The 18,324-nt window shown below is 32.3% G+C and overlaps 1 non-coding gene across 1 annotated transcript; it reads left to right on the top strand.

Annotated features, from left to right (window-relative positions):
- The first annotated feature begins 4,684 nt into the window (after window positions 1–4,684).
- On the top strand, window positions 4,685–4,795 carry LOC140990789 (small nucleolar RNA R71). The gene has a single exon (XR_012177714.1). It is a non-coding gene; the product is annotated as a small nucleolar RNA R71 (small nucleolar RNA).
- Window positions 4,796–18,324: the final 13,529 nt, after the last annotated feature.

The raw sequence follows: 18,324 nt of genomic DNA, 5'->3' as shown, positions 1-18,324 counted from the left end.
GATCATATAAAGGCATAAAATCATCATTAAGAATTTCATTTTCTATAAAAGGCTTAAGTCTTTGCCCATTAACTTTAAACACGTCATTATTTTTAGGATTTTCAATATCAACAGCACCATGAGGATAAACAAATTTAACTATAAATGGTCCTGACCATCTCGATCTTAGTTTTCCTGGAAATAAATGCAAATGAGAATTATAAAGTAAAACTTTTTGTCCAATTTCAAATGACTTTCTTATAATATTTTTATCATGAAAGGCTTTAGTTTTATCTTTATAAATCTTTGAATTTTCATATGCATCATTCCTTAATTTTTCAAGTTCATTTAATTGCAATTTTCTTAATTTAGATGCATCATCTAAATTAATATTAAATACTTTAATTGCCCAATAAGCTTTATGTTCAAGTTCAACCGGTAAATGAAAAATGCTTACCAAAAACTAACCTATGTGGTGACGTCCCTAATGATGTCTTAAATGCAGTTCTATATGCCCATAATGCATCAGTTAATCTTAAACACCAATCTTTTCGATTTGGATTAACTGTTTTTTCTAAAATTTGTTTTATTTCTCTATTTGCAAGTTCAACTTGACCATTACTTTGATGATGATACGGGGTAGAAACTTTATGTGTAATGCTATATTTTCTTAATAAAGAAGAAAATGATTTATTTATAAAACGACTTCCCCCATCACTAATTATTGCTCTAGGTATTCCAAATCGGCTAAAAATATTTTATTTTAAAAATTTTATAACAACTTTATGATTATTAGTTCTACATGCAATTGCTTCTATCCATTTTGAAACATAATCAACAGCGACTAAAATGTACGTATATCCAAAAGATAATGGAAATGGACCCATAAAATCTATCCCCCAACTATCGAATATTTCAATAATTATGATTGGATTTAAAGGCATCATATTTCGTTTTAAATTGATCCCATCTTCTGACAGTTTTCACAAGATTTGCAAAATAAATGCGTATCTTTGAATAAAGACGGCCAATAAAATCCACATTGTAAGATTTTTGCAGCTGATTTATTGGATGAAAAATGACCTCCACATGCTTCAGAATGACAAAATTTAATAACATTACTTACTTCATTGTCAGGTATGCATTGTCGAAAAATTTGGTCAGGACAATACTTAAACAAGTAAGGATCATCCCAATAAAATTTTTTAACTTCTATCAAGAATTTATTCTTATCCTGTGAATTCCAATGAGAAGACATTTTATTTTTCACAATAAAATTTACAATGTTAGCAAACCAGGGCATAATAGTAGCATAAAACAACTGATCATCTGGAAAATTTTCATTTATTGGTATTTCATTATGAGATGATTCAGTCATTATTCTAGATAAATGATCGGCTACGACATTTTCTTTTCCTTTTTTATCTTTAATTATAATATCAAATTCTTGTAACAATAAAATCCACCGTATTAATCTTGGCTTAGCATCTTGTTTATTTGATAAATATTTTACGGCAGAATGATCAGTGTACACAATAGTAGTAGAACCAATTAAATAAGATCGAAACTTATCTAATGCAAATACTACTGAAAGTAATTCTTTTTCAGTAGTTGAATAATTTATTTGGGCACTATTTAAGGTTCTACTAGCATAATAGACTGCATATGATTTTCCTTCTTTTCTTTGTCCTAACACAGCTCCTATAGCATAATCACTTGCATCACACATTAATTCAAATGGTAAAGACCAATCTGGAGGTTGTAAAATAGGTGATGTAATTAAAAGATTAATTATTTTTTTAAAAGCATTTTCACATTTCTGAGTCCATTCAAATTGTGTATCTTTTGTTAAAAGATTCGAAATTGGTTTAGATATTATGTTGAAATTTTTTATAAACCTTCTATAAAAACCTGCATGACCCAAGAATGATCGAACTTCTTTGACCATTTTTGGTGATATTAAAATAGAAATAAGATCAACTTTTGCTTTATCAACTTCAATTCTTTTTTCAGATATCACATGACCTAACACAATCCCATATTTAATCATATAATGACATTTTTCCCAATTTAAAATAAGATTTTTTTCTTCACATCGTTTAATACTTCTTCTAGGTTTTTAAGACAATTTTCAAATGAGTTTCAAAAAACAGTTATATCATCCATAAATACTTCTACAAATTCTTCAATCATATCACTGAAAATACTTAACATGCATCTTTGAAAAGTAGCCGGAGCATTATATAAACCAAATGGCATTCTTTTAAATGCAAAAGTTCCGAAAAAACAAGTGAAAGTAGTTTTTTCTTGATCTTCTAATGATATAGGTATTTGATAATACCCCGAATACCCATCAAGAAAATAGTAATAAGAATTTCCTGCTACTATTTCAATAATTTGATCTAAAAATGGTAGTGAAAAATGATCTTTTCTAGTTGCATCATTTAATTTTCTATAATCAATACACATACGCCAACTAGATGGAATCCTAGCTTGTAATAACTCTCCCTTTTCATTTTTTATAACAATGATGCCTGACTTTTTAGGTACTACTTGTGTTGGACTTATCTATTTACTATTTGAGATTGGATAGATAATTCCAGCGTCTAATAATTTTAATACTTCATTCTTAACAACTTTTTTCATATGTGGTTTTAACCTTCTTTGTTGGTGTTGTTGATATGTTTTAGCATTTTCTTCCAAATGAATTTTATGTGTGCAAATTAAAAGATTTATACCTTTTATATCTTTCAAAGTCCATCCAATTGCATTTTTATATTTTTTAAGTAATTTAATTAAATCTTCTTCTTGATTTGGTAGAAGAGTGGATGAAATTACAAAAGGAAATGTTTTATTTTCACCAAGAAATACATATTTCAATTCGAATGATAAAACTTTTAATTCAAGTTTTGTATTATCATCTTCTTTAAAATTATTTTCAGACTCAAAACTTTCTATTGAAAAAATCTCAGATTGTTGATTTAAGTTTTCTTCTTGTATATTTTCTTCCACAATTGTTTCAATTTCATTATCATATTCATTTTCATTAATACTTGGTTGTTTACATAAATTGAACACATTAAGTTCTAGAGTCATATTTCCAAAAGACAATTTCATTATTCCATTTCGACAATTAATTAAAGCATTTGAAGTTGCTAGAAATGGTCGTCCCAATATTACTGGAATTTCATTATGTACTTCTATTGGTTGTGTATCCAAAACAATAAAATCTACAGGATATATGAATTTATCAACTTGAACCAACACATCTTCTACAATACCTCTAGGTATTTTGATTGACCTATCCGCCAGTAAGAGAGTAACAGAAGTGGGTTTTAATTCTCCTAAATTAAGTTTTTCATAAACTGAATAAGGAAGTAAATTCACACTTGCTCCCAAATCTAACAAAGCTTTTTTAATTTTATTTTCTCCAATAATACATGAAATTGTTGGACAACCAGGATCTTTATATTTTAAACTAGAATTATTTTGAAGAATAGAACTTACTTGTTCAGCCAAGAATGCTTTCTTCTTCACATGCAATTTTCTCTTCACAGTACATAAGTCTTTTAAAAATTTTGCATATGAAGGTACTTGTTTAATAGCATCTAATAATGGAATATTTATCTTTACTTGTTTAAAAACTTCATAGATATCAGAATCATTTTTTTGTTTTTTATGATTTGTTAATGCATGAGGAAATGGTGGAGGTTTATTTGATTCATTTACTATTTCAGATGATTTATCATTCAACATATTATTTTTAGAATTTAAGGTATCATCATTCTCAAAAGTATCAGGATTATCATCCTTACTCTTTGATTTTAAATGATCCTTGTTTTCATTACTATATGGATCATTAACTATTTTACCACTTCTAAGGGTAATAACAGATTTTATTTGATCAATTTTTTCATTTTTTAATTCTTGATTTTGATTTTTAGGATTAGGTTGAGGTTGAGATGGAAATTTTCCTTTTTCATGAATATTAAGTGCAGATGCAAATTTTGCAAGAGTTTCTTTCAAATCAGTCATAGATTGACTGTTTTGAATATTGATAGATTCTTGCTTTTGGATAAATGCATGAATTACATCTTCAAAGTTTTTTCTTGGAGGTGTAACATAAGGAATATAACCTTGATGATTTTGGTTATTTTGAAAATATTGTTGTGAGGGTTGTGCATTATTATCATTCCTCCAACTAAAATTAGGATGATTTTTCCATCCAGGATTATATGATGTTGAAAAAGGATCTAGTATTGGTTTTTTATAATTGTTAACATAATTTGCTTGTTCATGGAGACATTCTTTAAATGAAGGTAATGTTGGACAATCTTTTGTAGCATGATCATGTGTATCACATATATGACAAACAATTTCTTGAATACTTTTTAATTGACCACTCTTTTTCATTTCTAATGACTCAATTTTTCTTGCTAAAGATGCAAGTTTAGCTTGAATATCTATATCATCTTTAAGATTATAGATACCACCCCCATTTGTTGAATTATTGATTTTAGTTGTTGGTGGTTCTATTGTGCCTATATTATCCCAATTTTGAGCATTTTCTGCTAATGAATCCAAATACTCCATAGCTTCATTTGGGTTTTTATCTTCAAAAGTTCCATTACACATGAATTCTATCATTTGCCTATCTTTAGGTATTAGACCTTCATAAAAGTGAGAAACTATTCTCCATGTTTCAAAACCATGATGTGGGCATGTATTAAGTAATTCTTTATATCTATCCCAACATTGATAAAATGTTTCTCCTTGTTTTTGAGAAAAAGTAGTAATTTGTCTTTTAAAAGAGTTTGTTCTATGGGAAGGAAAAAACTTTTTGAGAAATTGTTGTTGCATTTCTTCCCATGATCTTATTGAACTTGATCTCAAATTTTGTAGCCATGTTTTAGCTTTATCTTTTAAAGAAAAAGGGAAAAGCTTTAATCGAACTATATCCATGCTACAATTTTGATCATTATAAGTGTTACAAACTTCCTCAAATTCTCTTAGATGTAAATATGGATTTTCAGAATCTAAGCCATGAAAATTTGGTAAAAGTTGAATAATTTGAGGTTTAAAGTTGAAATTAGATGCATCAGGAGGAAAAACTAAACAAGATGGGGCACTAGTTCTAATAGGGTTCATATGGTGCCTAAGTGTTCTTAATTGATCATGTTCTTGTTGATTATTATTATTATTGTTATTATTGTTATCATTATCTTGATTATTTGAATTATCATCCATGTTTAAATTATTTTCAGATACTCGAATAAGTCTACCACTTTTTTTCGACTCCAAATACTCATAAAAAAAACAACACAATACTTATAAATAAAACATAATTAACAAATATAAACTTAATTTATACCTCCCCGGCAACGGCGCCAAAAACTTGCTACTACTTAAATTATAATTCACCCAAGTGTAGGTTGTCTGCAAGTAATATATTTCGTAAGTACGAGATCGATCCACAGAGAGGTTATTTTAAGTTTAAATTTATTAATTTATAGATTACCAAATGCAAGAACGAAGTTTACAAATTATAAATTTTGTCAAGGCTCGAGGATTTATTCTTGGTTTATGCAATATTGTTTAACTAAAAATAAAACAAAAGAAACCACCATAAATAATGGTTCCAAGAAAATCAAATATTTAAACACATACCTAATATAATATTGTTCCCACTATAGAAAATACCGAATTCAACGATATTTTATATATGGTACCTATGATTATATATATAACTATATAAATATATAACTGCATAAAGTAAATGTTAAATTAAATCATTATATTTCATTTAGAACAACCGGCAGAGCCACGCTATTGCCTAAATGAAATATATGATTTAATAAGTTAGTTGCGGGAAAGTAAAAGTTAGTTGGAAAAAGTAAAAGTTAGTTGCGATAAAGTAACTGTTAGATTGTTAGATGTTAGTATTAAATCATAATATTTCATTTAGAACAACCGGCAGAGCCACGCTATATAATAATTGATGAAATATTTATTGTTTCAAAATTAAACAACAAATCAAGATAACCACTTCAATGGTATCAAAATTTTAATGAAATTTAATAACAAATAATTCATTTTTATACCTACAATAAAAAGAAATTAGCAAAATGAAAAGAAATAAAGAAAGAATATACAAAATATAAACAATCTTACTTCACCAAGAATTCATTCTCTTCACCTTGACATAATAGATTTAGCTTTCCATGAGCTTACTTTTGATCAACACTAAAAACATCACTCATAATTGGGAAAATGAAAAATATATTGGAACTTAGAACTTTTATACACACTCACACTATATTTTACAATGAGATAGAATGATTCTCAAGCTAGCACAAGGCCTCTATTTATAGGCCAAATGAGAGAAAGGGTCAAAAATTTTATTAATGCCATGTAATTGTAACAGTAGTCTTTGTCTCCTCCAACTTCAATTCCATGTCCCTTCTTTCAATGCTTTGTTTCACGATTTTAATCACCGAATTTGACTCTGCTCAAAACAAAAAACATGTGGAGAATTGTCTGTAGATGAATTTGGCCACTTGGTTTACCTGATTTGGTTAAATATTGAAATAGTTATGATTTTTTTACTATATGCTGGTCATGGTGAAAGTAAATTTGTCTTCTTTTTGATATTTTCACAATTTGATCATCTTAACAAACTTTTTAGGCAATCATGTCTTCTGCAAAGTTGAAGATAATTTCTCAAGGATTCAAAACATGTTTGAATCACCTCCATTTGAATTTTTTAGCTTGAGTTATCATTATTTTACCAACACGTAGACAACCTGAAAATAAAACATATTTAGTAAGACATTTAAATATAAACAAACAATACTAAAATAACATAATTTTATAATTTTAATGAAACTTAAATTTTAAAATATAGGTTTTAACATATAATAAATTATTAATTTTAAGTTTCATCAATTAGCTATCATCCGGAGAAAGCTAATGTTGTTGCAGACGCACTGAGTAGAAAAGCAGCAATTATCACTCCAAAGACCGTTGTAGTCCGAGATACAACGGTTTGAGCTTACAGTTTATGCTAGGAGCGAGGCTCCTAATCTTGCCACATTATCAATACAGTCGACTTTGAGAGTTAAAATCCGTGATAGGCACTATACTGATGAGAAGTTGCAAAAATGGAGAGCTAGAGATGAAGCCAAGGGCCGGAAGTTATATTCTGAGGTGGATGATATAGTTCGATATCGAGATCATTTATGTGAGGGCCCGTGCTCCTAATTAATTATTTATTGTAAGGACCCGATGACTTAGCCGGACCTACTCACAGAACTCACTACCCCTGGCAGTAGTGTTCGTGCCTCCCCAGGTTTCGATCCAATGACCTCCAAGACAAGTACATTGATCCTTGAAACCCGGTAGCCACTTGAGCTGCAGCCCAAGGGGTTACCGGGTTTCAAGGATCAATGTACTTGTCCTGGAGGTCATTGGATCGAAACCTGGGGAGGCACGAACACTACTGCCAGGGGTAGTGAGTTCTGTGAGTAGGTCCGGCTAAGTCGTCGGGTCCTTACAGTTTATGGGTTCCTAGTGATGATTCTTTGAGAGATCTCATTATGAAGGAAGCTCATTACACATCATATTCCATTCATCCGGGAAGCACGAAAATGTACAAAGATTTGCAGTTGCTATATTGGTGGCCAGGCATGAAGAGAGACATTATGAGATTTGTATCCGAGTATTTGACGTGTCAACAAGTTAAGGCAGAGCATCAGAGGCCAGCAGGGAAGCTTAAGCCACTTCCAATTCACGAGTGGAAATGGGAAAATATTACGATGGACTTTGTTGGTGGATTGCCGAAGACTATTAAAAGATTCGAAGCTATATGGGTGATAGTGGATCGTCTTACGAAATCAGCACATTTTCTACCGATTAAGACGGCATTCACCATGATTCAGTATGCAGAGTTATACATTCGAGAGATAGTTCGTCTGCATGGGATTCCTGTATCAATAGTTTCTGACCGAGATTCGAGATTCACGTCACCCTTTTGGATGAGTCTGCATGCAGCGATGAGGACCAAGTTATTATTCATTACAGCATTCCATCCTCAAACCGATGTTCAGTCCAAAAGAGTTATTCAAATTATGGAAGATCTACTGCGAGCATGTGTTATTGATTTCCAAGGCAGTTGGGAAACAAAATTACCTTTTGTGGAGTTCACCTACAATAATAGTTTTCAATCATCAATCGGGATGGCTCCTTTTGAGGCACTTTATGGAAGGAAATGTAGATCTCCTATTCATTGGGACGAGGTTGGTGAAAGAATAGAGATTGGTCTAGATGTGATTGAAGAGACTACCGAGCTTGTAGTAAAAATTCGGGATAGAATGAAGACTGCACAAAGCCGATAAAAGAGTTATGCTGACAAGAGATGAAGAGACTTAGAGTATGCAGTGGGAGACCATGTGTTTGTAAAATAGCACATATGAAAGGTGTTACGCGCTTTGGCAAGAAATACAAACTTAGTCCAAGATTTATTGGTCCGTTTGAGATTTTAGAGAGGATTGGGACACTATCTTATAGAATGGCATTGCTACCAATGCTATCGGGAGTTCACAATGTGTTCCATATTTCGATGATGCGGAAGTATATGTCGAACCCATCACATGTGCTAAATTATGAACCTCTACAATTGACTCCAAACATGACATATGAAGAAAGACCTGTCCAAATCTTGGCAAGGCAGGAAAGAAGACTTTGAAACAAAGTCATTCCAATGGTCAATGTCAGGTGGCTGAATCACTCGGAAGAAGAAGCTACATGGGAACCGAGAGAGACTTGAAGAGTCACTATCCAGAGCTATTCGGTAAGTTCTAATTTCGAGGACGAAATTTTATTCAATGGAAGGAGGAATTGTAAGGTCCAAAATTAAGATGACGTAATTCAACTGCATGCAAATCTAGAGAATATGAAAAATGAGTAATTAATTGATTTAATTGCTTAATTGATTATGTGACATGTTTATGTGATATTTTAGTAGTTTTCTACTTACATGCATTAGAATTGTATTTTTAAGGGATATTCAAGTTGCGATCGAGGAACGGAGACCGAGGGCTGAAAAACGTAAAATGTTTTTATTTAATAATTATTTTTAATTGTTTAAAAAATGGTTGATGGTTTATCATATTTTTGAAAATAAGGAGTTTTGAGATGATTTTATACTTCGGGACGTAAATTTTATCGGTGTTGGTTTTTCAACAAAAATACGAACTTTTTGGCAACCCGGCTAATAAATTCACAAACTTATTTAAACAAAACTATTTTAATATTCTAATAAATCCTAATAAAGCACTAATGGTCCTAAATTTATGCTTAATAGACCTAAGCCTTAATTAGTGATTAAATTAGTGTTTAAATATGATAAATCACCCAAAACCTTACACAATCACACGCCACTTTCTGATTTTTCTCTCTCAAAACACTAAAAGTACACGGCTCCCACACATAACAATTGAAGAGAATTTCGAAAGCTCAAGGAAAAGTTCAAGCCAAGGTTCTTGCCCCGTTCTTCGCAATCGTCAACGAAAATTCGTGCGCTTAAAAGGAAAAGGCACGCATATTTCTTTCTTTCAAACATCATCACACCACAATAATTGTTTAAGCATATTTTTAAAGGAAAAACATGACACTAAAATTGAATTTTCGAAACTACATGCACATGTGTTCTAAACTTGAGTTTTTGATTACAAAAATCATGTTTTTGTATTGGGTAAGGAGCTGTCATGATTAGGACTCAATCAAGTATTGTTTTTCATGAATTTATAGTCCTAGATTATCACCAAAACGTTACCTAATCATGAACCACGTAAGCTGGAATCGAAACTGGACATGGGATGATCATGGGGCTCGGGTTCCATTAAGTTGTGGCTGGCTTGGTCTTGGCTTGGGTCAGGGCTCGGCCAGGGTTTGTCATGGGTCCAGGGAGGAGTCCTAGCCATGATAGGACTTAGGACCAAGGTTGGGGAGGAGTCATAGCTTGCGTTGCCATTGCTGCGCGTAAAGTGTAGCAGCGCGCAGGAGGTTCAAGGGCTTGGCAAGGGGGCTTGGGCTGGGCTAGGTCAAGATTTTAGGGTCTAAGGAAGGTTCTTGAGAGGTTGGTGCAAGGGCTGGCCTCGTTGGCTGGGTCCTAGCAGCAGCAACATGGAGTCCACGCTTGGAGGGGTTCTCGGCCAGTTGTGGGTTTGGTTGGGGGCTTCGGTTTTTGGTTTGGGAAGGTTTCTAAGGGTTACAAAGGTCCAAGAAGGTGTCTTAAGGGGTTGGTCAGGGTTTGGTCCAATATGGCTCGAGGGTGGCTCGAGAAAATCGAACCATGGCTCGGGGTCGAAGTATATAGGTCAATTTAGGGTTTTTAATGATCATATTAATCGAAACACGGCTCACGGGGGTCGAGTCGTGGTTCACAAGGGCTTAAATAATATAAAAAGACTAAGTTTTGAATTCAGGAATTTTATATTAAAGTTTGGGATTTTTCTGGATTAAAACGCATTCAAAACGACTAATTACAAATTAATTAAAAAACCAAGTTTTTAAGCTAAATAAAATTATGAGAATTTTAATTTAAGCTTAAATAATTGTTTGGGACATGTTAGTGCCAATGAAATTAAGAAAACATCAAAAACATAAAATTTTACGCCTAGGGGTAAAACGGTCATTTTACACTCAAAAATTAGTAAACGTCATGGCAGTGCCCTAATTGCTGTTTTATATGCTAACATGTTTATTTCAAATGTTTATGAATTTCTATATGCAAAATTATGATTTTTAAATGTTTATGATTTAAATAATGGACATTTAAAAGACATGTTTAATGCTTGGTTTCAAAATAAAACGATATTATTATGCATGTTTTATTAAGTGATGGAAATACGACATGCTGAAGGACGTGAAGGGATTGTGACTAAATACGTTGATATGTTGGAAATGTCGTGAGGGTTATGGTCCCAGTGGGAGCCCGACGATCGTGTTTCTTTGGATACGGATACGAATACGAATATGTTAATACGTTGGCCAAGGCCCAGTTGACCCGTGAGAGTGTTGCTGGTGTCTCCATCGCCCAGTACTGTGGTTTTCTCTAGATGGATCCATCGCCCAATACGATAAAGAATACGAGTCACAATCACGATCTGAATTCAACAAACGAATATGAATATGAATATGAATATGTTAATATGAATATAAATATGTTAATATGAATATGAATATGAATATGTTAATATGAATATGAATATGCTGGTATGAAAATGTTTACGAAAAAGTTTATGTTTAAAGTTATGCATTACTATGAAAATGTTAATTTAAGTACAAATATTTTTCACTGTTGCTTGTTGTTTTATACGTATTATTTGTTATAAAAATATGATGTGTTGAGTCTTTAGACTCACTAGGTGTGATTGATGCAGGTGAGTATGATAATAATGTTTAGGGAGGTTTGGATGTCTGATTTGACTGGACTGAAGGTGTACGTACATAACCCGAGGACCAGCGCTTCTACTTTCCGCATTTATAGTTTATGATTTACGTTAAAGATTTTACGACTATTTATTTACGTTTTTGAGAGATTTTTGAGAGGTTTAGTATGAGCTACACTTTTCAAATTTATTGCTTTTTAGGTTTGGTAAAACGATTAACGAATTCATGTTTTGTCTATTTCTATTAGATTTTCAAATACTAGTTGGATGCATTATTTTAAAATGGTGCAAAAGTATTTTATGTATATGTATATGTATATGGCCGAACTTATGAGAGGAAAAAAAATTTTTCTAGTACTTTATAAGAAAACGAATAAGCAGATGTTTCAATTTTGCATTGTGTGCAAGTTTTATAAAATTATGGTATCATGAATATTTCCATATTACATAAATCAATATCATATTTTATAAAAACTTAATGGGCTATATGTTAAATCTATTAAACTATAATTTGATTATTAAAGCACATTTGAACTTTATTAAATTAACATGATGGACTTATACTCTTACAAGCCTATGATCCATGCTCTTATTACATTAATCTCATCATAATCCTGATCGACGATCAAATATCATCGATGTGACAATTTCAACGTGTTTGTTATTATGATGCACACCATAATTTCGAGATCACCAATATCTAAATAAGGCAGTGCACTCCCTTTGACTGTCTTTAGCAGTCATGTTCTCAAAATTTCTATAAGCTTTTATAAACTTTATTTATAAGCTTATCGATTGATCATATCGAACTTATTTCTTATAAACTCAACTCATTGAATTTATTACCTCAACGGGAACAAGTAAATCATTACTTGTGTGACCCTCAATGGTTCAGGGATACAGCTAGCCGTGATTTCATAACTCTTTGGGATTCAGGACAATTTCCTTTATCCATGCTTACCCTAATGAAACGTCCACTAATCGTTTTCTTAAAAAGTACTAAAATTTTTATTTTAAGCCCTCAATGATTCGACCGAAACTATATAATTATTTGTAAAATACTTTGCACCATTTTGAAAAATAAAACAACCACTAACATTTAAAAATCCAAAGAAAAATAGTTTGAATCATAACAACGTCAATCGTTTGCAACTCCTAACTTAGCAAAATTGTTAAAACTAACAACTTCTCAAAAACACTCAAAATCATAATCAAAGTCATAAAATATCTTTGATCATGAACATAAACATATGTACGGAAAGATAAGTGCTGGTCCTCGGGTTATGTGCACCTTCAGTCCATCAAAGTCAACCACCAAGACCTCCATTATCATTATTATCAAACTCATCTGCATCAATCACACCTAGTGAGTCTAAAGACTCAACACACCATAATCTTGATAGCAAGTAATACATATACAGAACACATGCAACAGTGAAAATACTTGTACGTAAAATAATATTTAAACTTTAAACATAAACATTTTCATAAACGTTTTCATATCAACATTTCATATTCATATTCATCATATTCATATTTGTATTCCATTTTCATTTCGTTGAATTCAGATCATTAATTGTGACTTTCTTATTTGTATTCGTATTGGGACGATGGATCTATTTACATGTAACCACAGTACTGGGTGGCGGGGAGATCAGCGATACTGTAACGCCCCGAAAATTTCAAGGTACACGCGAATTTCATGCATGCAGTTATTAAATTACCTTGTATTTTAATTAATTATTTTAATTGCATTAATTAATTATGTTGAGCATATTTACATGTTTAAAATATACTTTTCTACATGGTTGAATTAAAATGTATTTTTAAAAGTTATTCGAGTTGCGATCGTGGAACGGAGACCGGGGGCTGAAAAATAGAAAATGTTTTTATTGATTATTTGTTTTTAATTATTTAAAATAAGTGTAATGCTTTTTCTTATTTTTGAAAATAAGGGTTTTGAAGTGATTTTACGCCAGGACTTAATTTTTATCGGTTTCGGATATTCAACAAAAATACGAACTTTTTGACAACCCGTCTAATAAATTCACAAACTCATTTTTAACAAAACTATTTTAATATTTTAATTAAAGTACCTAATTAAGCATTATGGGCCTAAATTGTGAGCTTATTGGGCCTAATTTTAATTAAGAAGGTAAGTACTATATAATATGTTAAAAATCCCCCCAAACCCTTTACACAAGTCACGCCAAATCAGATTTTCAGCACACACAAATTCTCCCCTCATCATACACGATACCCACCACCAAGTTGAGAAAAAAAATTCAAAGCTTTCAAGGGTTGTCAAGCCTAGGCCCTCCTCGTCGTCGTTTTTCGTTGTCAACGTATATTCGTGCGTTTTAAACGCAAAGGCACGCCTTACTCTCTTTTTTCTCATCTTTCACACCATATTATTTGTTTGATACATGATTGCATGAAAAACATGATACAACTTTTATATTTTCGTTTTTATGGCTATACATGCACAAAACTAGTGTTTTCATCTTTTAAAGCTCCTCATAATGATGCACAAATGGGCTGCCATGGTAGGGGTACTTGAAGAGATGTTTTTCCACATTTTTAAGGGTCCCTAGGTGAATGTTTAAGGGCTGGAAAAAATAGGGAAGAAATAAAAACGAAAATAGACTCCTTAAGAGAAAGGACTCTTCGACTAGGATTCTTTGAGGGTCACGGCTGCTAGCTGCGGTTAGGGAGGGTCCAATAGAATTAAGTGGGCTTCATAGGAGGGATGGCTTGAGGCTGGACATGGTGGTTAAGGGCTGGAGGCAAAGCTAGCCTAGGTTCGATTCATATTAGGACTAGAACTCTTGTGCACAAAAATTCAGTAGCTTCCTAAGCATGTTCAAGGGACTTAATGGGCTGGAATTTTGTTGTATATGGGTTAGTTAGGTGTTATTAAGCTTTGGTCCAAGTTTGGTAAGTTTTGGTTAAGTTTCGAGTCCATACGAGTCAAAACCGGGAAGTACGTCTAAGTTTAAAAACGAATCGGGAAACTCCTAGATTTAAGCTTAATAAAATTATGAAAAATTAAATTTAAGCTCAAATAATTATTAAAAGTCTAAGTTTTTAATTTTGGAATTTTATATCAAGGTTTGGTTTAATTCGGGATTAAAACGCATTAATTTGTCACATTTAAAGATTTATTTAGAATTCCTCGATTTAAGCTAAATAAAAAAAATGAGGAAATTCATGTAAGCTTAAATAATTATTTGAGACATGTTAGAGTCAATGGAATTAAGAAAATATCAAAAACGTGAAATTTTACGTCCAGGGGTAAAACGGTCTTTTTACACCTATAAATTAGTAAACGTCATGGCAGTGTCCTGAATGCCGTTTTATATGCTAATATGATTATTTTCAATGATTATGGATGTTTATGAATTTTTATATGTTAATATGTCAATTTTAAATGTTTATGAATTTTTAAGATGTTAATATGTTTATTTTAAATGTTTATGGATTTTTAATATGTTAAAATGTTATTCTAAATGTTTATGGATGTTTTTATGATTTAATATGTCAAAACGTTTATTTTAAATGTTTATGATGTGAAAATGTTTATTTTAAAATATTTATGTTTTTTTAAGATTTTTATATGTTAAAACGCTTATTTTAAATGTTCATGGATTTTTATGGTTTACTATTTGACATTTAAAAGACATGTTCCATGTTTGGTTTCAAAATAAAATGATATTATTATGCATGTTTTTATTAAGTGATGGAAATACGACATGTTGAAGGACGTGAAGGGATTGTGACTAAATACGATGATTTGTTGGAAATATCGTGAGAGTTATGGTTCTAGTGGGAGCCCGACGATCGTGTTTCTGTTGATACGAATACGAATATGAATATGATGATATGTTAATATGTAAGGCTAAGGTCTAGTTGACCGGTGAGAGTGTTGCTGGTGTCCCTGCCGCTAAGTACTGTGGTTACATGTAGATGGATCAATCGCCCAATACGTTTAAGAATACGAGTCACAATCACGATCTAAATTCAACAAACATGAACACAAATATGAATATGAATATGAATATGATGATACGAATATGTTGATATGAATATGTTTATGTTTATGTTTAATGTTGATGCATCATTATGAAAATGTTTTTATTTTCGAGTTTATGCATCATTAAAATGTTTATGAAAATAGTTATGTTTAAAGTTTATGCATCTTCATGAAAACGATATTTTAATTACAAGTATTTTTCACTGTTTTATGTGATCTGTATATATATTACTGTTTATCAAGATTATGGTGTGTTGAGTCTTTAGACTCACTAGGTGTGATTGATGCAGTTTGTTATGATAATAATGTTAATGGAGGTCTTGATGGTTGACTTTGCTGGACTGAAGGTGCACATGACACGAGGACCGACGCTAGTTTTCAGCACTAGTTTATGATTTATGATTTTAAATTATGGTAAGGATATTTTATGACTTTTATCATAATTATGAGCGATTTTTGAGAGGTTATAGTATGAGCTATACTTTTCAAATAATGTTTTTGGGTTGATAAAATAGTTGGTTGTTTTACTTTTAAAATGGTTCCAAAATATTTTATGCATGTGATTATTCATTTCGGCCGATTGAGTGAGGTTTGAAAAAAAAATCAAGTACTTTTTAAGAAAACGAATAGCAGACGTTTTAGATACTCTCACCCGTCAACTGAGCCTTGGCCTACGTATTAACATATCATCATATTCGTATTAGTCACAATTACTTTACTTTCTTCAACATTTCGTATTTTCTTCACTTATAAAAATTAAACATGCATATAAAGTTTTTCTTTTATACCAAGCATGCAACATGTGTTTAAACGTTATCGTTTCATCATAAAATTTCATAAACATAAAAAATAATAATTTTAACATATAAAACAACATTCATAGCACAGCCATGACGTTTACTAATTTTTGGGTGTAAAATTACCGTTTTACCCCTTGACGTAAAATTTCACAATTTTGACATTTTCTTAATTTCGTTGACTTTAGACCATCCAAAATAATTATTTAAGCTTACATTAATTTTCTCGTATTTTCATTTGACTTAAATCGATGACTTTTAAATTATTCTTTAATTATAACATATTAATGCGTTTTAATCCCAAATTAAATCAAACTTTAATATAAAATTCTCAAGTTAAAAACTTATACTTTTAATATTTATTTAGCCTTCGTGACCCATGACTCGACCCCCGTTGAGCCATGTTTCAACTTTTAGACCACAAGGCCCTAGTTCGAACCAATCCCTAAAACCCTTGACAGCCACCTTTCGATTTCTATGAGCCACTCCCGAACCATCTTGAACCAACTTCAAACCAAACCCTCTATGGACCCTACAAGACCCTTAGAACCAATAGGACTTGAACCCAAGCTCAAAACCGACGCCACAAATCAGAAGCATGCCATGCCCGAGCCTCTTACATGCACTAGGACTCTTCAAACTTGCTTGGACTCTAACCAACTGAGCCAGCCCCTGACCTAGCCCATTGCGCACCCTCTTAGGACCATAAGGACCTAAACTAGCCCAGCTCAAAGCCCCTGACCGAGCCATGTCTTCCCTGCGCGAGTGCTGCTCATGCACGCCCAACTGCGATGCTAGGACTCCTTGCCAGCCACTTGTCTCGAATCCTAGCATGGCTAGGACTCTTTCCCTGACCCAAGCATGTCCCTAGCCCAGCTCTGGTCGCAACCGAGCCAAGCGATGCACCATTGTCCCCTTAAACCGAGTCCTTAACACACAACTTTGATCAATCGGTTCCAGCTTATTCTATTCATGCTTGCAGCGTGTCTCGTTTATTCTAGGACTCCTTAAGGCGTGTAAAAACATCCCATAACACTTCGTAATCATGCCAGCCACTTCTTGCACATGTACATCATGTTTAGGAACATAATGAGTTTAGCACATGTATATGCATAATTACGAAAATATTAATGAAGTAATCATGCTGTACATACAAACGTAATTTAAAACCATTATACGATGTGATACACGAGAAAAATGAGATGTATGGCCTGCCTTTGCGTGTATAACGCACGAATTATCGTTGACGAATCGAAGAACGACGACGAGGGGACGATGGCTGAATTTTTTCTTGACAATTTAGAAACTTCCCTTGCTTGCTATGGTGTGTGCCGTGTGTTTTAGAGAGAAAAGAAGAGTCCTTGATGAAAATCGTCTATCAATAAAAATTACATCCCGGTGTATAAAATCACATCAAAACTCCTTATTTTCAAAATTAAGAGAAAGCATCACCTTTATTTTAAATAATTAAAAACAATTATTTAATAAAAACATTTTCCATTTTTCAGCCCTCGGTCTCCGTTTCTCGATCGCAACTCGAATAACCTTTAAATATATATTTTAATGCATTCAAGTAGAAAAATACTTAAACATCCTATAACATATCAATTTATCAATTAAAATCAATTAATAGCTATTATCCATATTTCCTAGATTCGCATGCAGTTGGATTACGTTATCTTAATTATGTCCCTTATAATTGCTCCCCCCTTACATAAAATTTCGTGCTCGAAATTAGAACTTACCGAATAGCTCCGAATAGCGACTCCTCAAGTCCCTTTTGGTTGGCCAAGTAGCTTCTTCCTCCGAGTGATTCAGCCACTTGACCTTGACTATTGGAATGACTTTGTTTCGGAGTCTTCTTTCTTGCCTTCCCAAGATTTAGACAAGTCTTTCTTCATAAGTCATATTTGGAGTTAATTGTCGAGGTTCATGATTTAGTACATGTGAAGGGTTCGACATGTACTTTCGCAGCATCGAGATATGAAACACATTGTGTACTCCAAATAGCATCGGTGACAGTGCTACTCTATAGGCTAGTGTTCCAATCCTCTCCAAAATCTCA

This window comes from Primulina huaijiensis, chromosome 12 (assembly GCF_012295235.1).
Source record: "Primulina huaijiensis isolate GDHJ02 chromosome 12, ASM1229523v2, whole genome shotgun sequence".
Classification (NCBI taxonomy): domain Eukaryota; kingdom Viridiplantae; phylum Streptophyta; class Magnoliopsida; order Lamiales; family Gesneriaceae; genus Primulina; species Primulina huaijiensis.
This window is presented reverse-complemented; position numbering and strand designations above follow the sequence as displayed.